Genomic DNA, 23,693 nt, shown 5'->3' with positions numbered 1-23,693 from the left:
AAAAAACCTAAGGGATACTTAGCATTAGCAACAAAAACTTTGGCTCAAGAAAGTCTAATATATGTTAGCAAGGTTCCAGTCACCAAACTGGAACACTGGGGTAGACCTAACATACTAGAAATAGTAAGAGAAAAAGATAATACAGGCAAGGATGAATAACAGCTGTGCAGAATCATTGCAAAGGTAAATAAGTAAAAAATCTAGCCTACTTATTAAAATTGTTTTAATCACACTAGTGTTGAAGCCACAAAATAATACCGAGAATGAAATGCATTGGTCAAGGGACATTTCATCTTTAAGACTTACAGGTTTATAGGAACTTTTCAAGTTGCTCTAGTTGACAGTTCTTTCAGGTCTTTTGAGCAATGGGTTTTGAGGAGGAATGATCTTTGATTCCTTCTCAGTATAAGGTCTTTAAAACTTTGCATATTAGAAGGTGCTTTTGTTTTATATACATTCTCATACATGGATATGCATATATATACACACATACATATAAAGGAGTCACACAAAAATATTTGAAATAGTAATGATTAAAGTCACCATTGCAAGTAAAAAAAGATGCAAAAACATTATACCATAAAAGCCATTTCAGATCCTAGAGAGGTAGAGCAGAGCAGGAGAAATGTGTTCATTGTCAACATTCTCCAGTGATCCCAAAAGCTTCTGATCTTTCTCAAACTTCAGTTCTATTTTTCCTTTCATCCACTCATAGATCTATTCATGTCCATAATTAATTTTTAACCTCTTGGTTATTGAACTGGTTCCCAGCTATGACCTTTGTTTTGGATATATTCTCTTTGAGCCTTCAAATCCATTCCCCACGCCTCTCTACCTGGAATCTGACCAGTATGGCTTTAACAGTTCTCTTTCCTGCTGGTTCTTATTTAGTTTTGTCCAGTGGTAAGTAAAAGCAAGAGATCAGTGGATAGAAAGGAAGTAATTCAGGGTATTTATTCTACCATCATCCTTTTTATTCCAAGTCACTGAAAATTGGCTGTGGCCCTCATTAAAAGCCACAGCTCCTGTCAGGCAGCCCTCGTCAGGTGCCAGAAGCTCCCAATTCCCTTCATCACACCAAGCTTAGAGGGTAGAAACAGCTCACAACTGGTCCTGGCATGGGAAACATGATTATCCAATGTAGATTTCAAATCTTCATGTAATTCTGTAAATAGTCACTTTATTAAATTACCCTGTTTGATCATGCCAATTTATTCCTTCCAGGATCCTGAAACAGCACCTACATTTACTAATTCCTTCAGCATATAGAATGTATCATCTTTATTTTTTTAATCTATATTTTAAAAATCATATCTGTGACATTGTTTCCATAGGACCCTCACCCTATTTCTATTTGTCCAGCTCAGAGCCATCTTTCAATTCTTAGATGAAATGCTGTCTCTCTGTAAGACTTTCCCTCCAAGGTGATTCATGTCCTGGTTTGCCGGCAACAATCCTGGTTAACACCTGTCGTCCTGGCATAATCGTCAATTGATCCCCCTTTCATTCTTAAAAATGTGCAAGTTCAGATGATAAATCATAGTGTCATTTTATCTATGAGTCTTTCAACCATAAGTAATTTCTCCTGATTCTGACCTCTGTATAATTTTCTTTGCATTTCTTACACAGAGAATTATTTCTATTGATATCACAGACGTTTGTGTTTATCTCCAAACCTTTCATGACCTATGATCTCCTTGAGAGCAATCACCATATGTCTTAATGCCCTGCACCTCTTAGTCCCCAGTATACTAGAAAAAAATATATGTAGAAACTAGATATATAACATACATTTTAATTTTACATATAAACTATATTTATTTCTTTATTCATATACATATACTTTGTATATACTTACATAGAAACTATATATAGAAATTATATGTATAATGTGTACCCATTATACATGGGTACATATGTATACAAGCATATATGTGTATATATTTATACAGAAAGAGAGAGAGAAAGAGAGAGAGTGAATATTTGTCTCCTTCACAATATAGAACAATTCCAATTTGATCATCATCCTTGAATTAAAGTTGGGGAGATTGATATTTTATGAAGGAAAAAGGTGATCAGCGAACACTGACTTGACTTTGAGCAGTGCCAGTGCTCTCAGAGTGCCAGCCTTATGAAGGTTAACCAACCTCATGACAGGACAGAGAGAGAATAACATAAACTGAGAGATTTGCTCCAGCACAATGTGTGGCTTGGAAACTCTCCCAAAACTGGGCTACATTGAGGGGGCTATTTTCACACAGTAGGTCACAATCATCTCTATAAAAAAAATAAATTAAACTCTTTTTAGGCACAGTTTTGCAAGGCTGGGAACATTTAGATTACTTTTTTAAATCTTCCCAGAAATAAGGCATACTTTTTGATGACAAGAAAAATCTCATTCATTTTTGTTTTTCTAGTATCATTTACCCCACTAACTATTTGTTGCTGAACTGGTAATGGTGCCTTTAAAAATAGGTCTTTCTTCTTATAACACAAATATAATCATATGTATTACATATATGTACATATGAAAACAAATTTAATGCTAAATTACATCTACATTTTTAATTTGGCTGCCATTTTCTTATTATTTTTTAGAAACATACTTTAGTGCTGAATTAGTGTTATGAAAAATTCTATCACAATATCCATATAGATCACACTAGACAACAAACAATACAAAGCAATTCAAACCAGCCTTGTTATCTGTCTTTCACACTTATGCTAACAGCACTCAGATTTAAACTAAAATTTGGAAAAGGTTAGAGTCCATCTCTTGTCAGTGACTTGATATGTCCAACATGTATCTTCAAACATTTACTATACAGAAGTGCCCTTCACTTTAAACCAATTTTACATATTGTCAAGAAATTAAATGGGGTCTCTTGAAGCCCTGTCAAGTGCAATTTCCATCATGTCCACCGATCTTAGAATTGTAAGAGGTCGGTGCGTTCATCAAGTCCTTCTCTCTGCTTCGATGGCTCTCAGTAGCGGCGGCATGACAGAAACAGCTGTGAGGCTTTTGAATATATTAGATACTCGTGCCTTATTTCTGAACTGTTGTCCATAAAGCCATTTACAGATTGAAGATGCTAGAGAGTATGTGACTGAAGAAGAGCTAAACTGAGAGGATAGAAGCTATGTCACTCCATGGAGAGAGGATGTGGATGTTTCACTGCATCACGCCAACCTCCCAGGCCCCCTGTTTTACCTCATCTCTCTGTTATTTCTTACCATTGGTAGAAAATAGAAGGTTAACCAAAATGACCCCACAATCCTCCACCTCACTCTACTCTTCACTTAGAGTGACATATCTTGGCAGGTAGTTATTACTTTGATGTATATGTATTCCTAAATATGCAGAGATGGGGGGAGGTCAGGAAATAATTAAGTACAAATAGCATCACACTAATCTATAATTATTAATAATAGTCCAGAAATCTCAACAATTCTGTAAACCACAATCCTACAATGCATGGTAGGAATGGGAGGATGAAGAATATAATTTAATTTTCTCCCTGGATGTAAGGCTAAGTAAGAACATTTTCTCTGATTCACTGTGAAACTTCTACCTTCACTTGAAGAGGGATATTTTCCCTGAAAAATGAGTCTGAAAAACACATTACTGCTTAAGACTCTGAATAGTTCTTATATTTGAAATACATATGATTTTTTTTAGACTAGGCAACCTCACAAATACTACAGACTTACAAGATAATAGAATATCAAATCTTTTCTGCCCTGCCAAGTTTTCAGCAGTTCTTAAGTGGATATAAGATTATATTAAAGCATAGAATCCCAGAGAGAGTGAGCACTAGGTTCCATTTTACCATTTTAAAAATAAATTCTAACTTTTTTTTGTAACCTTGATGGCACAGTTTGCTAGTTTATGGGTAGAAATGTCATGTTTTATAATAGAAGAAATGTTAGATATCATTTCAAGGAGGTTCTTAACTGGCATCTGATGACTCAAATGGTTTGTTCCAGAGGAAAGACTCTGTAATAATTCTACTTTTTGAAATATTTTTGGAAATATATAATTTTTTAGTTTCTCAAATTTATTTCAGAAGACATCAGGATATAAACTATTGAAATAAACAATCATATCCTTTTTTCTCAGCAGCAACTATTTCAGTATCATGTAAGATGCCAATTGGTCAGCTTCATTAAAATACTTTTTTGAGCTTCACTCAGGAATATTTGTTTGAAATATATACCTCTAGTGTGAACTATTATGATATATATATTTGTTTTCTTTACATGATTATTTTCAGTGGAAAAATTTATAATTCAGCTACCTGATTGTACTAAAAATGATTGGGTCTAATCTGATTTCCCAAGAATGCTTTAGGGAAATTGTTCCATGAACAGAGGACTAGAGCAGCAGCACCCTACTGTGCCCAGAGTGCAGTTAGACCTTCAATGTTGAAGATATTAGCAAGAGTTATCTCCTAGAGGAAGTCTAAAATGAGACTAGCTATTGCCAGTTCATGTGGAGAGTAAAAGTTGGGCAAAATGAAATTTGTTTTGAGTTTGTCCTCAATAAGTCTGCAACCAAATACTTAACGTTGTTGTTTTTATGTGCTCAAAAATTTAGAAACCATCACACTGTAAAGATACTTGAAAACACCAAAAACCTCAACTAATGTAATATTCCTTAAGAATTAATATAAATAATACATATTAAGTACTAATATGTTCTGTGAACTTTACATGGATTATTTTTATCCAGTATGAAGATATTTCTATACGGAAAAGTACTATCCCATCCTTATTTTATGGACGGATAACTCTAAGCTCTCTAGGTTCTATAAATTGCTGAAGGTCACAGCGAGCATATGGTAGAGTCAAGACTTTAACTTGGGCAATCTGACCCCAGCACCTTACACTCTTAGGCACAAAGCTATTACCTCAGTAGTATAGTACTATAGTTAAGAACTATAGAGTGAAATATGACCTTAACCCTGACTCGATCTAATTTTCCAAGGAAGTATTTCAGGTAAAATAAACTTTCAGTTCTTCCTACAAAATGGGACTAAAAATACCTATTTCATCAGCTTATTATAAGGGTTAAAAAAATAAAATAAAGGGAATCATTAAGAGACTTTCTTTTCCCATTTGCAAGTGAGATGGGCTACTTAAATTTCATGTTTCTCCACATACCTTCTAAAATAAAGCCATAGAGATCAAAATAGGCACATATAAAACTACCCATAGTTTATTCCTACAGTAAAACTGGGAGGCAGGTGATAATACATCCTTAAGTTTACATTTAAGTAGATCAATGAAAATGTGAATAGAGCAGAATTGTCTCGGGGACTCACATAAAAACAGATGGTCAGGCCAGAAAGGAGCTGAAGACAACAGAGTGCAACAGGAGTGATGGGGCACAGACAGCACATTAAGGTTCAAGCCCAGAGGAAGTATTCTCCATCCCAACTCAGGAAATGCTAAGAACAAGATCAGGTCCAAGATCTAATCAGATCTCTTGGCTACTTGACAGTGGACATGAAGAGACTGGAAAATGTATGGCCTAGAAGCAGTGGTATAGAGAAGCCACCATCCTAGTGAAGAGGGGTCGCCTCAGGAAGAAGGCTATCCCTTAGGTGGTAACAGGAAAAGACGAAAGTGGCAGAAAGAAAGGCTCTAAGGAAATGAAATATGTTCAAAGAATAGGATGAAAACAGTAAAAAACCCACATGCTTTATTAAAGAAACTACAGTTTACTGTGAAAACAAAAGAAGCTAGTGAAGTAATAATTTGGTAAATTTCAAGAGGAAATTTTATAAACCTTACAAACACTCCCTCTACCCACTGAGGCATTGACAACCATTGATTTAACAGATGCACTCATGCCTAGTTCCTCTACAGAACTTCCACCTGATAAGTAGAGATAAATAGAGGCACAGAGTGGGCCAGCATGATTTTCACACCTCTCTGCAGAGCCAGGTGACTGCAGATATCTGCACTGCCTTTAGAACTGGAGCAGGTAGGACTAATAATATGTGTTCATCTTATTTCAAACCTGAGAGTAGCCAAGTCTGGTCATTTTTTTTTTATTTGGAAGTAATACAAAGCATCATCATATTTTCAGGTTTTTCGTAACCTGTATCAGTTAACTGGAGAAAGACAACCTCATGATGACATTTTTAGGGATAGGAGAACAATGTCTTTAAACTAATACTTAGTTTTTAGAAAAAATCATATTTCTTGATTTCCCACATCTGTATATTTGGATATATTATTATATCAAAGAAATGTCAATTTTCTTTGTATTTTTCAATGTATGTATTTTAGAAATATAATCAAATTATATCCATTTGATTGGAAATTATAATATCTTCCCAAATAAAGGAAGGCAGAGATGTCTGCCTAACATTATCTGTATAGTCAGGAGTTAAGCTGACATCACTTTGGAGAAAAAATACCAAGAAATTATGAATATCTTATTAACAGAATTGGCATATCATCAGGGACTACATATCTTTCAAATACTAAAATGTTAAATTAATTTTGTTCAAGAGAATCTAATTCATAGAGCTATGGTGTGTCCTTGGTAACTACGATCAATGTTTAGGGTAAATAAATTGCTTTATGCCAATTTCTGAATTCTTCTATAATTTTTGCAACACCATAAAAGTCCCAGAGGAGAACATTGGTAGGAAACTCTCAGATATCCCACACAGCAATTTTTTCACTGATATGTCTCCTAAAACAAGGGACATAAAAGAAAGAATAAACAAGTGGGACCTCATCAAAATAAGAAGCTTCTGCATGGCTAAAGAGAACATCAGCAAGATGAAAAGGGAGACAACTCTATGGGAAAATATATTTTCTAATGATACATCAGATAGAGATTTGATCTCCAAGATATATAAAGAACTCACTCGACTCCACTCCAGGAAGACAAAACGATCCAAAGAAAAAATGGGCAAAGAACCTGGGCAGACGCTTTTGCAAGGAAGAGATACAGAGGGCCCAGAGACATTTGAAAGGACGCTCGGCATCACTAGCTATCAGAGAAATGCAGATAAAAACCACAATGAGATACCACCTCACACCGGTCAGAATGGCCATCATAAACAGATCAACAAACAACAGGTGCTGGCGAGGCTGTGGAGAAAAGGGAACACTAGTACACTGCTGGTGGGAATGCAGACTGGTGCAGCCATTGTGGAAAGCAGTGTGGAATTTCCTCAAAAAGCTGAATGGAACTGCCTTTTGATCCAGTGATTCCCCTGCTGGGACTATACCCTAAGAATCCCAAAACGCCAATTCAAAAGAACCTATGCACCTCAATGTTCATAGCAGCACAATTTACAATAGTCAAGTGTTGGAAGCAACCTAAATGCCCATCAGTAGATGATTGGATCAAAAAACTATGGTACACAATGGAATACTATGCAGCAGAAAGAAAAAAAGAACTACTACACTTCGCGACAACATGGATGGAACTCGAGAGCATTATGCTAAGTGAAATAAGCCAGGGGGCAAAAGACAAATACCATATGATCTCATCTATAAGTGGAACCTAACCAACAATACAAAGATGCAAGAAAAATAAGACCAGCAACACTGAAAGGTAAAGAAACCAACAGAGACAAGAGGGAAGGAGGGAGGGGGGCCAGGGAAAAGGAAGGGAAGGGGAAAGTCAAGGAACATATAGCAAGGATTCATGGACAAAACCAAAGGGGAAGAGCTGAGGGAGGGAAGGAGGGAGGGGGCAAGGGAAAGTGGTGGGGGGGAGGCAGAGACAAATGTATTTGAAAAAAATAAATTAATTAATTAAAAAAAGAAAGACAAACAAAAAAAAAAGAAATTTTAAAAAAAGCTCGAATTATAACCTTAGAAATTTTCCAGATCACAAGTATATCACTTCCTTCATTGGAGCTGACTCACCCTGACTTAAATATACAGATTTACATTTATTTCTGAGTTCTCCGACCTTATCATAAATTTATCAGTGTATGCAATGGTAAGGGCATGTGATACTCAGTCATTATAAACCTAAGTCTACATCAAAAGATGAATAAAGAAAATATGAGTTCCAGTCAAGATGGCGGCAAAGGTAAATGCAGGACTCCAATCCTCCCACAACCACTTCTAGATTACAACTAAACCATAGAATAAACATCATTCAGAACTGCCTGAAGTCTAGCTGACAGAATTCCTACAACTAAGGATATAAAGAAGAAGCCACATCGAGACTGTTTCTGGAGAAAATGTTTCCAACTGCAGCGAGAAAAAGCAGAACACATTGTTCTCCCTCTGTCATGAAAATGTGATTAGAAGAAAAATAGCATGACCTAAACAGGCCCTGGACCTTGCAAATATCACAAGGAAGTGTCCTTTTAGCTACAGATACTGTACAAAACAGATTAAATTCTATCACATGAGACATCATTACAAATCTTGTAAGAAGTATCAAGATGGATATGGCGTTTTTGCTATCATTCCAAACTTTCAGATCTCTCAAGGTGCAGTGAAAAGCAGCAATAGGAGTGAAACATCCACATCTGATAACATAGAAACTGATCAAGGGAGCACAAGTCCTTCTGGGCATCCCGCCTTTCAGAGTTTACTGGATCCCTGGAACAGTAATCACCTATTCAGATAGTTCCTGCGATGTGACCTATCCACATGTCTCTTCCTTGGGGTGAGCCTAGCCAAATTACTAGAAATTTCATTAGTCATCTAATTCAAAGACATCTGTTTGATTATAGAGAATTTATGTATCTACAGCTAGATGAGGAAAACCAATATCAAGCTGCTGTTGGAGAATTTTTTCAAGTAATCATTTGAAGGCTGTAGACATCTCTTCATCTTTGTACCTGCAAGTGCCATCTTTAATGAGGAAACTACATGAAGTCACCATTCAATAACTTGATATGTATATTAATAAAAGTAGTTTAGCCTAAAAATGTGGTATGTATATAATAAAATATTATTAAGCCTGGAAAAGAAAGAAACTCTGCCATTTGCAATAACATGGATGAAATGAGAGGGCATTATGCTAAGTGAAGTAAGCCAGATACAGAAAGAAAAATAGTTCATGGTCTCACTTAAACATGGAATCTAAAAAGTTATAACTCATAGAAAAAGAGAGTGCAATATTGCTTTCCAGGGGCTGGAGGGGCAGGGGGAAAGGAAAAAATGCTGCTCAGAGTGTAAAGTTTTAGTTGTCCTGGATGAATTAGCTCTAGAGACCCAAGACACAGCATGGGGACTACAGTTAATAATACTGTATTGTATACTTGAAATTTGCTAAGAGTAAATCTTCAGTGTTCTCACCACACACATAAATAAAAGGATCATGAGAAAAAATGGAAATGTTTATTAGTTTGATGGTAGTAATCTTCTCACAATGTATACGTATCTCAAAACATCATGTTGTATACCTTATGTACAAGGTCTATCCAGAAGGTATCTAGCCATGTAATATAAAAAATAGAGACATTCATTGAAGACAAAACAAGATACAAGAAACATTGCACATAGGACAATGACCCCTCAGTCTCCTTCAAACTAAGCACCTTGAGCCTGCACATAGTTCTCCTAATTGCCATCAGCTGTCCCATCATATTTTCCTGAAATCTCTTCCCTTTTGAAGGTGATTTTAAGTTCTGGGAAAAGCCAGAAGTCATAAGGCACCAAATCTGGGCTGTAGGGGGATGAGTCACCTGGGTGATTTGATGTTTCACCAAAAAACTCTGCATAAGACTTGATGCATGAGCGGGCACATTGTTGTGATGAAGCTGCCAATCACCAGTTGCCCGTATCTGCGGCCTTCTGAATCATCTGAATAGTCTCTGCAGGAGAACATTCAAGCTTAGTGAAAAATTTGATGCAGATTTGTTGCTCTGCTCACTCAATCATTTTGAATGCCATGGCCATACAGTACACAGGGTCACTCAATGGCATCTACCACCCCCACTGACGTAGCCATTATTTGCACATGTGCATTCCAGGCTACTCTCCTTGGCTACCAGGTTATATTGATGTTGCATAACTCGTTCTCATTATATTGACAATGGTTGGACTTTTCTAGACAGTCCTCACATATACATTTTTAAAAATTTTTTTTATTGTTCAAATACATTTGTCTCCATTTTCCCACCAACCCTGTCCTCTGCCCCACCCACCCCCTCCTCCCACCCTCAATCCTTCCCCACTTTGGCTCTGTCCACGGGTCCTTTATATATGTTCCTTGACTTGACCCTTCCCTTTCTTTTCTCCCTTAACATCCCCCATCCTTCTCCCTTCTGGTTACAGTCAGTTTGTTTTTTCTTTCAATGTTGTTGGTTATATTTTTCTTGCTTGTTTTGTTGATTATGTTCCATTTCTAGGTGAGATTTTTAATTTGTCGATTATACCTCATAAAGCTGGAGAAAATTCAAATGTTATAACATATTACAAGTTTCTTATATTTTCTCAAGCAAATTTTGCTATGAACATGATCAGCCATGACAGTGTTTCTGAAGTGCTATGTCTTTAGCAGATTGGCCCTTAAAAAGAACATTTTGTTAAAGTTAGTTTTAAAGGACAGGTTGGATTTCACTCATAGATAAATTGTATGTTATTTAAATGTACTTATTCCAGAACTTTGAACTGAAAGGGCCCATCTAGAAATAATTGTCATTATGTGAACTTATATAAAAAAGAATCGCCTTCATTACTGAACCAGAGACACCATTGAACATATCCTAAATCCTCTATCAGTGACAGGCCTGAACAAAAAAGACATTGCTCAGGCTTTCTGATTTAAGAGTTTTAAAATTCTCATCTGAAAATATGCCTGTAGTTGGGAAGTCCATCCAAAATGGGAAGTTAACTTTTTTTTCTAATTTTGTTTTTTCTCCCATTATCTATTTAAAATCTACCTTATACTGGGCTCAGGGTGTTAGAAGTTAAAATTAAACAAACAACAACAAAAACACCCCAATGCGGTCCCTGACTTTATACATGTGTTATATCACAAATTGTTATTAGCATATAAAATTTAAAAAATGCAACCCAAAGCACTTTGTTCTTATATATACTATACTGATTATAGCACAATATGGTAAATATATACCTTGCCTCTGGCAACTCTTCCTTGAAGTACTTTATATAAACTTAGAGGCAATGCTTTCCTAAATGTCTTAGGTTGTATGTACTAACAACTTCATGCTGCCACAAACTATAAAGTTGGGGTATTTAAGTACAGAAGCAATTTCATCTTGAAATTAGGATTTTGCATGTCCACCACTGGGGCTCAGACATTTCTGAGCCTGTCTGAAGAAATAACATGACAGCCCAATGGTCAGTGATGTTTAATGGCTTCAGAAAGGTTGACCTGCAGCAAAGAATAGGAAGGAATAAACAGGAAGGCAGAGCAGAACAGAGAGAAAAAGAGGAAGAATATGTGGAACACAATTGGTCAAGATGACTTTTATTATTCTTTTTTTTTCCACTGAGAAACAAGTGTTTTTATTTTTTAATATTATTTTGCATAATTTATTTATTTTTCTTTTTTTAATCTTTATTGTGGACTCTTAGTATTCTTTTGACACTAAATCTCCATTCTAGATACCCAAAGATAACTTAGTCAATTGTGAAAGATTTGAAAAAATTCTTCCATGTGTGCAAGTGTCTTATGCTTTATTTATGTAATTAAAATTGCCTTCTCTAAGTAACAACCTGCTTGTGATTTTACTTACAATCATTTCCATAAGTTTGTGTAAGAACCCTGAAATTATATTGCACCAGAAGGTCAAATAAATGTGGTTCCACTTCTGGTAATGGCAGATCTTGTCATTTGTACTAATCCGTCCACTGAGAAAAATTTAGGAAGCTGGACAAATTATTACAAAGCATCTATTTGAAGGTATCAAATCACTACTAAGGCAGGGAAAAATTATGGAGCAAATATCAGGACAAAAGAAGGGAGTCTAAAGAGGTGAACTTGTCATTAAGGGATATTTTCCCCCAAGGAGCATCAGTTAATTGCAGTAGAAGTGAAAAGGAGGAAGAGAAACTAAACAGGACTTTTAATACGAACTGTTGAGCTAAGCAGTACTCATCAGGAATTCAGGAATTACTGACGGGTGTGTATTAAATCTCCAGGTTTGGTTGTGGACATTGAAACCTCTAGTCTACAAATAAGAGTAAAAGCAAAACAAAACCTTCCTATTCAAGTCTGAAACCTGGCTGCTAATCATCTAATCTGTAATTGAAGTAAGAAATTCCAGGACAGCTAACTAGTGTTCATAAATATTTGCCCAGAGTGAACTTATAACTTCTGGAAATTCAAATTATCTTTAGTAGTTTTTTTAAATTTATATGTGGAACTCAATAACCATATAAGAATGTAATTTAAAAAACAAGGTAAATAAAAAACAATAGAAACAGAATCTGGAGAGCTCAAGATATTTGTTATCACACACCATCTAAAGTAACTATACGCTCAATACATTTAAGGAAATAAAACAGAAAGTTGGGACTTTATATATAAAATTGGAAACTCTAAAAAAGAACCAAATGGCAATTCTAAAACTGAAAAATTTCAAATATAATATTAAAAACTTGGTAGAAGTTTAACAGTATATTAAACACAGCTAAAAAGACAATAAAGAAATTAAAATTTATGTGCAAAGAGAACATCATGTATGATTGATTACAATCTCCATTTTTACTAACATTCCTTTAACTGCTTAAGCAATAATCCAGCAATGGTCCCCACCATCAGCTGAACAATGTTGTTCTCATTGTTACCCTCAGTGCCTCAGTAATTTTGCATTAGCTTCCATAAGTATTTTGCGGCCATCTCGTCAACCTCTCCCCTTTCAACAACTAAATCTGGAAGACCATACTTCTTTTCCATATGCCTGCTACAGTGTCAATGCATCTCTACTCTGCTTCAGCACTCAGTTACTAGCTGCTCAGCCACAGTTAAAAATAGGACAGCCCATGATGTATTTGGGGTGGTGGCCAGTCTTCTCAGTGATATACAATCTCTCTTTTTGATCCTAACAATCAACAATATCAACCCAAATAAATACATATTGAACATTATTGTGACCTGGAAACTGTTGAAGGTGCTTGGGGATGGAGGCATCAGTGAAAAAAAAAAGCAAGCCAGCAAACAAACAAACAAAAACCCAAAAAGTTAAAATTCTCTGTTCTTTCATAGAGGAAAATGTAAAATAAACAACATAATAAATACATAAGTGTATAGTATTCTAACATGTGAAATATAGGTACTTTTCTGCCTATCATTAAGATTTGTCAATTACAGTGAATCTTTTTGAATACATTTATGTCATATAATTCATAATTTTTTATGTGTTTGAAGTTCTATGCCAATTTATTTATTGACATACTTACAAGCTAATCCATTTCAACTGGGATTGTCCCTTCTAGTTTGGGTTAAATTTAAAATCCATGCATTCAAAGGAGCCTAATTAAAATTTCTGTGTCCCGATACAAATTCCCTGGAGATGACATTTGCCTGGTTCAGTGTGATTATCACTCATCCCTTCTCCTGTTTAGAGTTCAACTGAAAAGGGAGAGAGTGATCAAGATACCCATTTTGTTTGTGGTAAAGCTAAATTGCAGGAGTAAGAACAGCATTTGCTTATTTAAAGACAGCTGATCCCCCAAATTTTCTAGTGATAACTATTAACTGATTGTGATACTGCATCACAAAATAGGGAGGAGTTGGAAATTGCTAAAAACCTATCATTTTACTTTGACCAGTGAGGAACAGAATGGGTTAGGAAAACCTACTTTAAAGACCTTTTAAAAGCTGAAGAAACATCAGCTGATCTAACATGGGACTCAATGGGTTGCCTTTTTACAAATACTGAATGATTTTGAGATGGGCCAGGAACCACACTGTAAGAAACATTAGCCTAAACAAGAAGAGCAATTAAAGATAAGGATCAGTAAAATTGAAGAGAGGAAGAGAAAGGAAGATAAAATTCAGTGTGAGTGACAGAGAAGAATAGGTAAATTTCTGTACATGTCAAGAAGTTTATGTACATTTGATCTTATTTTGAGATATGTAACTATTTTTGTCTTTTCAAAGTTAGTCAAAATATTTCAAAATTCTGTCTTATTAAACTGTAAAATATTTTAATGGTCAGCAAATTCTTTTTCTGTAAAGGACCAGATAGTAAGTATTTTAGGCTTTGCAGGCTATACAGTATCTTTTGCAACCACTCAATCAATTCTGCCATTGTAGCACAAAAGTAGACATTTATAATATGCAAATAAATGGCATGGCATGTTCCAAGAAAACTTTATTTACAAAAACATGCAATGGGTCATATCTGGTCCATGAGCAGTAAGTTGCTGATCTCTGATATAATTAGTTAGCAAGTATTGCCAGCTATTTGAGAAATACATGAAAGATAATTGAATTCCTAAAAATTATATAAAAATTCAACAGTAAAATTAAAATCTAGGATAAATTGTAATAGTTTTTTTAAAAAATGTAAAATATAAAGAAAATTTACAAATAAAAATCTTGAATATGAGTCTATTTGGTAAGTTTTGGAGAGCTAACATACAACTTGACTATAGCTAACTATACTCAATTATATACTTGAAACTTACTAAAAGGGTAGATATTAAGTATTCTCACTATAAAAGAAAAGGAAAGTGGCAACTAATGAAGTGATGGATGTGCTTTAGCTTTTATTATTTCATAACACATATGTCTTAAATCATCAAGTTTATACCTTTAATATATACAATTTTTTAATTATCAATTATACCTCATAAAGCTGGGGAAAAAGTCCACTTGGCAAATAGACTCTACTGAGCAACAAACAGTTAAAAAATTACAAGCTACTAATAGTTCGTCAAATAAAAGACATTTCTTCCACGCAGCTTTATAGTAGTTACTAAGATTATAACATGTACTAAGTAAATCATAATAGAGAGAAAATCCACACTTTAACTTGCATCTAAAGAATATTAATAGAAAATCTTATATCTGAGAAATGGTAAATATCTTATTAAAACATAGAGAGGACATCTCCAATCCCTTTCATAGACTCTAAAATGCTGCTTACATCTTAGGAAAGGGTTTCTCATTGCAGGTTCAAATATATCATCAGTGCCCAAATGTCAAGGGTTAAGATATAAATTTAATAAAATGTGGTTAACAAAATGTCATGTGGCAAAATTCAAATCATGAAATGCTACAAAATGAGGGGTCATGGCAACCTGTGGTGTGAAAGAAAATGTCAGTAATGAAATGGAAGAGTGTAAGTGGACACTTGGCAATTCATTTCATTCTCAGTTGATCCCTTTGTTTCCTCTCCCTTTATGATCTATGCACATATTACTGCCCCACTTTGCTCCCTTGCTCTCTTCCTCCCTGCTCTCTCCCCCCACATACTTTAAAGTAGGCACTGTTTAAATACTTATAAAAGATAAACAAAAATCACATAAAAGAGAAAACCCTATAGAGTTCACTGATAGCTATTTTTTTATCATAATATATTTCGTTAAACGAAAATGTAGTGAGTTTGAGATATTATAATAAGGTAGAAATGAGCCCTTGAGCCAGTTAGATTTTGGGAAAGTGTCCATTGTTTTTTAATCTTACCGTCTTACTAAGAAGAAGGTAATCTGAGCTCCACTTCCCTGTTCTTTATGGTTTTAGTCATTGGTTCATGTACTTTATAGTGTCTGCTGCTATGGAGTCGTGCTAGTTCCAGAAACTGTGGTCAAAACAACCAACTGGCCAGGAATAAGGTCATTTTGTGTAGAGACGGTAGTAACTTTGGAAACAGATACTGCTCTGGAAAGGTAGAGTAGACGATTACATTGCTCATTAGCCAATTAACCATCCTCCCGGCAGGAGCCATCTCTGTGTGTTCTCCCCTCTCAATCTGGGCTGGTCCCGAAATATACTCGAATTAATAAAATGCAGCAGGGGTGGCATTGTGCCACTTACTTGCTGAAGCCTTAGGAAAACCCAGAAACTTTTGCTTTGGTATCCTACCATTTTGCAGTTTGAAAGCCTCCAACTGCCATGTAAGAAGTCCAACCACCTGACAACGGTCAAGCTGAGCATGTGAAGTCCACATGGTTGAGAAAGAAGGTGCCAGTCCACAGCAAGAACAGAGGCCCCAGGCAGATGACCCCACTGGAACGGGTGTAGGTTGTCCCCAGTCACTTGAGCCGCACCAGCTGATCCACTGTGGTGCAGAGATGAGCGAAGTCATCCCCGCCGTCCTTTGTCCAAAAGCCCATCCCACAGAACTGTGAGCAAATAAAACGGTGGCTCTTTTAAGCCACTGAGTTTTTGGATGGTTGTGCAGAAACACTATATAACTGAAGCTGAAGAAGTGGGGGCAATCACTAGAAGAGCCAAGAAAAGATAAAGGACCCTGGTAACCTAATAATATTCTGGAGGGAAATCCAGGGAATGTCATTGTTTACCCTCCAACATTCTCTGCTACAGGTGCCCTCAGACCTGTCGTGTACCATTGTACCAGGTCATTTTTTAAAAAAATAAATTCAGTGAAATAATATGGTCTTATCAAACAATGAAGGGACATATACTTTTTAGCTTTTGGGAACGTAGGTCCTGTCCATGGGGCAAGAAATAGCAACATTTCTTCTGTGGCTTACTTCCAGGACTGGAGTCTGTTTCGACTCCACAGGGCAAGTCTGGGCTGGCCCTGTGACTTGCTTTGACCATCAAAATGTGGCAGATGTATTGTTCTGCTAGTTCCAGGTTTTAAAGGAAGTAGTAGCGTCTTCTTCCTCTCTCTTGAAAACCAGCCACCACATAAGAAATCTGATTAGTCTGTGGCCACCATGCTGTAAGGAGCTCCAAGATAGCCCTGTGGAAAGGCCATGTGGAAAGAGATGTCCAGTTGCTCCCTTGCTATTCCAGCCATCACAGCTGAGGCGTCAGACATGCCAGTCCCAGGAAATACCAGGTAGGATGAAAGAACCACCCAACTGAACCCCATTCAGATTGCAGATGTGTAAAAAAAAAAATCAACTTGTTGTTTTAAGCCTCTAATTTTTTTGTTATTTCTCCCCGTAGTGATCATACAGTTTAATCAAATATGTAAACCTATGAGGTTTGAATGTGAGATGAATGAAAATTGTTGTTTCTATAAAAACAAAATGAAAGCTTTGGGAAGTCTCAAAAAAGGTTTTAAAAATAACTTAGAAGTGTTGCTATTAAAATATGTGATTGAGGGAGAAGACAGATGCCTAGGAATATTCTACACTCAGATTGCTTTGAAATATATCAAAGTACACGTTTTTATAGTTCTCATTTACTTCATTTCATTCTTGTCTACTCAAGCTTGAATGTGAAATGTTCTTGTCAGAATTATCTAGTGCCACAGTGGATATGTTCATTGAATTAGCTGCCATGGTCCACTTTGTTGCAGTAGAATATCTTTCTGTGTTCCTGACAGCTAAAGAGAGAGTAGGTTTATGAGTATGACATACTATCCAACTAGCATAACTCCATTAGAGGGTGATGAAATTTTTTGCTGCTGTCCCATATTTTATACATGGAAGAGGGGGTGGGAGGCAATCTCTACCACTTTGTCCAGGCGAACACATACGCAGCACATCTAACAGAGGCCACCCTAGGAACAAGGCTCCGACCTGTCTGTCTGTGGTTTAGCTGAGTTTAAGACTTGTAACCATAAAGAAAATAGAGAAATAGGACATAGCTTTGACTGCCTAATGAAATAATATCCATATAATAGTGAAAAACTTTCCCATTTCCTGGTTAGTGACATCTCAGCACCCTGAATGGGGAAATGGGAAAGTTGAGCAAGTTTCTTTCCCAGGCCTCCTGTGCCGACAGAGAAGCCAGGCTTGTCTATGGAAACCCATCAACATCTCTGGGTTGGAAATTTCTTCCAGTCTCTAGCGTATAGCTAACTATGATTTAGCTTTTAGTATTATTGCATAGTTTTTATTGTTATGGATATTTAATGGTATGTGGAAGGCAGATTCATTTTAACTTGAAAGTCATTTAAATATTGATGAAAGAGTTATTTTCCCCCAAAACAGCAGTTTTATTATTTTCTTAACTCTATAGGCATTTTACACCAGGTATTGAGATCAGGTATCTTCTCACTTGGAGAGAGCTAGAGAAATGTGATTGTATTACTTGCCAACATTATGTTTCCCATATTGAGAACATTTTATTTTCTATTATGAGAATATTATCATCAGCCATATGACAGAAACAGTTAACGCACACCAAGCATTCCATTTGTTTCTTTGTGCTGCCCAGCCCTCTGCAGTTACGGAGCCATGTGATATGTTCTGGCCAATGAAAATAAAATAGGAATGGAAGTGTGATTGGCCATGTCAAGGCTGAAGAGTTAAAAAGCTGTTGATTCTCTAGTTTTTTATTCCTTTGCCAGGATACTTAAAAAGGCTTCGAGTGGCAGCTGACTCAGATACAAGGCAGGGAGTGTAGCTCAGCCTGAGGTCCTACCTGGGTGAATGGAATAGAGCCCCTGGCCCACCTGCAGACTCTGTAGCATGAACAATTCATAAATTTTGCTGAGCTTATTTTAATATTTTGGAACTGTTTTGTTGCTGCAGCATAACCTAGCCTACCCTACTAATAACATATATAATAACAAAGTAATTAATCATTTAATTTATTCAACATATAGTAGATATATTCACCTACTGTAGCATGGCACTAGGAGTAAGAGGACGCACAAACACAGAGGCTATGTCCTCTGTGACCTTATGCTCTAATGAGAGAAATGGACAAATGAACCTTCTGCAAGGAGCATCTAGCAAGCCCCCTGCATATGCTACACTTGGCAGGAAAATGTGAATGAGGAATTTTCAGTAATATAGATGTGGCAATAGATTATTATAATATACTATGGAAAGTATGCCAAGAAAGTCTGTACCAAATATTTGAATGGTAAAGATAAAGAAGCAATTAATTATCTTGAGATGTCATGGGAGGCTTCCCAGAGAAGGCGACACTTGCTTGCATCTTGAAAAGTGAATACAATTTCACTCACTGAAACGGTTGGTATGGTAGTCATCAGCACTCGCAACAAAAATACCTGACGGGCTTCTCTCCATGGTAGGATTGCATTTACAATCCCCTTTCAATTTAGCAATAGCCATGTGCTTTTCTTTGGCCAAGAAAATGAGTCGAGTAGAACGACTGACTGACACTCTGAGGTAAAAAATTTCAGAGCCAGCGCACTATTAGGCATAGCCCCTTCTCTGTTCTGCTGTGATCATAGAAGCACAATTTGAGATGAAGTGTCCCCCCAACCTGGGTGTCAGAGTGACAGTGACGAGAGGAGCCCCACGAATCCACAATGAATGAGTGAAAAATAAATTTCAATTGTTTTAACACATTGACATGTGAAGGGTCATTTGTCACTGTAACATAACCTAACTAACTCTGCCTGATAGACTATATTCCAGGGAGAGAGAATAGCTAATGTGAAAAGACCTAGATGTATGAAAGATCAGTGTGAAACACTGTGAAACAGTGAATTGAATGAGGCTCCGATTCGTGGTATGTGGGTAAAAGAGGGATAAAAAAGATAAGGTGAGACAGGACAAGGTGTGAACAGTCTTCTACTGCTATGTTGAAGGTCTTCTACTTTATTCTCAAAGCAAGAAAAATAATTCAGAGACAGAGATGGTCAAGGCATGAGCACAACTCTATCATCACTCATGTCCACCTAACCTTGTGCTAAGAAGAATCTTTTTTCAAAAAGCCCTGAAAGATTTTAAATTTTAAGTTGTCCTATTGAGTCAATATTTAGGTATGCTGATAAAGTCACACTGACAACAATTTGTATTGTATCACCCAGAACAAGATGTTATCAAAACCTAGAATCTATCGTCTGTCATGGCCATCATATCTTGTTTGAAGAATGTTAATATCTATAGAAAAGTAAGACTGAAAATCTTTCTTTTTTTAAGATCGAGAGATAGAGTAACATGTTGATTGTCTGTGGCAGAAGCTGTCACATCAATTACAAAAGCTGCTAAGTCCACAGCAGGAAGCGCATTGATTCTTGGCGAGTTCAAAACTGTAATTTCAGATACCTTTGTCATCTTACTGAATGAGAAACTGAAAAGAAAATCACTTCCATTCACAACAACACTCATCACTTGGAGCCTTTGAAAGGAACTGATAAGATGGAAGTTTATTTTTGAAATCCCCTCAGTTGTCGTTAATTTTTATTTTTAATTTAATTTGCGCTTTTCCTTTCTTTGAGGTATCAGTTTAACAGCCCACTAGATTCTTAGGACTCAATACGACCACACAGTAGTTTGCAAGTTCATTTTATTATGCAACTAAGTAGAGTGATTCAGAATTGGGCCTGTCAGTATCTCAACAACAAAAAAAATATTTATTTCCATTAACAGTTCAAATTCTGGGCATATTTTGTTTTTTGCCTTCTGCTGCCTCCATTAAGATTATCTGGTTTCTTCATGAAGTAGAAGTCAAGATACTTGAAAACCTTGAAAAGTATGAGCAATCTATGGACCAGATCAAATGGTTCCAAAGTCAGATCAAGGGGCTCTTCAGGAACTACCTAGGGGGTGGCTGGTGGGGAGGACAGAAGGAAGAGAAGAAGATGCTAAAGACCGTTAAGGACTGACATCTCTTGTTTATGAAATATATTTATGTGCCCTGCCTGCTACATTTATCTCTCCCTAACAATTTCCCCTTCTACCACTAGGAACCAGTTTTCAAGGTTTCTTCTGAAACCCTGGAAGTTGCAGGCTTGTTTAGGGATTGTGACAGAAAATAACTATGTGTTCACCATTCCTCTTTCTTTTCCTGAACACTGAGGAAGGCTGCATTTCTAAGCCTCCCATAAACTTAGATTATGGCCACTTGACTGGATTCTGGCTGTTGGATTGTAGGCAGAAGTAATGTATTCATTTAGAAGTTTGCCATACAGATATCCTGCGTGCTCACCTGCAGTCTTCTGTGGTTACCATGGCTACCATGTGTTTAAGATAAGCAATGTTATAAAATGGAAGGAGCCTTGACTCTCGAGATGTTCTAGAAGAGCTAACTAACTTGCAGACAGCAGTGATGTGAGAAAATAACAAATTTTTATCATGCTAAGCCACTGAGATTTGGTATGAGTTTTTCATAGTTGGCGGGCATGGCTTGTTCTAACACAGGATACTCTTAGAAATGAGAAAGTGTAACCTGCTATGATCAAAATAAGGAATAGTATCAGAGCAGCAATAGTAAGCCTTACAACTAGGGTTTTATAGGACTTCTCAACTCTAAAATGATATTTGAAAATACCAATACTTATACTTTATGTCATATAAACAATGACCCCCACGTGGGTTGAACCAATATTTAAGATTACTTTCCAGAGGACAGTGGTCACATCACTTTCCACATTAGCTTAGGAACAATGGCAAAGCTGTAACATGTTGAATATATAAGAGCAGTGTGCAAATCCAACAAATAAAAGCCTGAGTTATAACTCTGTAAAAGGAATTAGTTAAAGGACTGTGACTTTTCCTAATCTGTACTAAATTGTTTTAGGAAGTTGATTTACTCAAGTGATGAAATAAAAAAAATCAGTTCTGCTTTTGTTTTCATTACAACCAAGTAGTGATTTTGCATCAGTAAGTGTAGAGTCATTGAAATGGAAATGGTCCACAGTAGTTCCATTTCTCAGTTTCAAGAGAAATTTTCACACATTCCCAGCATTCTATGTACGAGGGGTGACCCAAAAGTAGCTGGAACTACCTTCTGAAGATGGACCCCTTGTAGTACCAGCTTGCACAGCTAGGTGAGTGTTCTAGGAACCCAACTGTATCAGTGCACCAGTTGACATTGTGAGAAGCTGCGTTTGTCTTCAGCGAATTTATTTCGAACCCTTTTGGTGCATTTGCCCATTTCATGATGGGTGATTCACGAGTGCACCTGCTCACACCTTGCTGAGTCTTCAGCAGTTTTTGACCAAAAAATGGCACAACCCCTGGGCCCCACCCTCCCTCTTCCCCGATCGCTCCCTGGGCAACGTTTTTTTGTTTTCCCAATGAAAAAAGTCCTTAAAGGGAAACGTTTTACTGTTGTGGAAGAAGAGAAACAAAAAACGGCAGAGGCACTAAAAGGCATCAAAATCAATGAGTTCAAAAAGTGTTTGTTTTGGGCAGTAGAAAAAAATGTCTCAATGGATGTATTACATCAAACAGAGAGAGCTTTGAAGGTCACTGAAATTTAAATGTGTAAGAATAAATACACAACTTTTTATAAATAAATGTCATTGGGGGGGTCATCCCTTGTATTTTTGCACCTAGAAAGTCTGTCTTTTAGACTTTTGTCTATAATTTAGGTGCTTAATAGCTTGACAATTGATTTAAGTTGCATGTTAATATGACACATTGATAATTCTGAACTGGTTGGCATAGATTTATGTGTGTAGCCTTTTGATGAAGAGAAAACCTTCTCATAATGCTATATTGGATCAATAAGAAATCCCATTAAGCTGCTAAACATCACTTTTCTTTTTACCATTTTGTGTCTATAAGCTGTAATTAAAGTTTTTAAAATTTCTTCCTTAAAAGCCAAGTTTTGGCATAGAGACAAATGGTTAGTGATTTATTATTGGAAAACAGTGTGTGTTTGGCATTTTACTTCACAGACTATTTCATGCTTGGCCCATGTAAAGGATATAATTTAAGAGCCATTAGTATTTTTTTTTAACTTTAAAATCTTGAGTGAATCTATGTATTGGCAAATTGAGTCCCACTCCTTGAATAGTAATGAAGTTTTTAACATTAAGTTACTACACTAAGAAAGCTTATCCATGGTTCCTGATGCATCTTTCAGGCTTAGGTGCTTGTAAGGGTTGTGCAATAGAAAGAGCCTCGGTTTAAGAAACTGAAACCTGTATTTTATCCTTGCTCCCCACTAATATTGTGTGACCTTGAAAAGTTCTTTCACAGGAAAAACCAATATTTGGATAGTGCTTAAAAGGCCTCGCAGTATTTTTTCATATATCTTATCCTATATGTAATGTAGTTAGAACCACAATTTTAGTTTATTGGAGATTCATCTGAACCCTCAGGTTTTAGAGGAGAACAGGTCATATCCCTGGTCAAGCAAAATGTGTCACCAAAAAATTATGTCATAGATCATGCTCCTAAGCTGCACTATCTGTCTATAACCTGGACAATTAACACCCATAAAATAAGTAGTATATCACCTAGTTATAGTAAAAAACTCTTTTATTACATTTTACTCCATTCAATTGTTATCTTAAATAGGAAAACAATGGCTAATTTAAGCTGTCATAATCTTTTTAGAAGTTTTAAAAGTATTTATCAATAATTTATTAGGCCAAGCTATGAAAGTCAAGCTTGCCTCATAGAAATCTGTGGTGGTAAATTCAACCCTGGAAAGATTTGATTACCAAAGAGATCAAATCTGGTCACACATTTCCTGAAGTTAAATTTTACAAATAAAATATAGAGATATCCACCTCAAAAGATTCAGACTTGAATACTTCATGGCCTCTAGAATGTAATTTCCATAAGAATAGAAATCTGTCTTTTTTTTAACTGCATATCCCTACTGCCTTAAATATAATAGATGCTCGATAGCTTTTGTTGCATGAAACAAATAATTTTTCTTCTGTTAGCTTCTAGGGGAAATACATTTTTTACCTCTATCACTG

At 36.2% G+C, this 23,693-nt stretch overlaps 1 pseudogene; it reads left to right on the top strand.

Annotated features, from left to right (window-relative positions):
• The first annotated feature begins 8,222 nt into the window (after positions 1-8,222).
• On the top strand, positions 8,223-8,802 carry LOC129063137 (E3 ubiquitin-protein ligase RNF138-like; annotated as a pseudogene).
• The last annotated feature ends 14,891 nt before the right edge of the window (positions 8,803-23,693 follow it).

This window comes from Pteronotus mesoamericanus, unplaced genomic scaffold (genome assembly GCF_021234165.1).
Source record: "Pteronotus mesoamericanus isolate MK-2021 breed Mesoamerican mustached bat unplaced genomic scaffold, CSHL_Meso_final scaffold_85, whole genome shotgun sequence".
NCBI classification, from domain to species: domain Eukaryota; kingdom Metazoa; phylum Chordata; class Mammalia; order Chiroptera; family Mormoopidae; genus Pteronotus; species Pteronotus mesoamericanus.
This window is presented reverse-complemented; position numbering and strand designations above follow the sequence as displayed.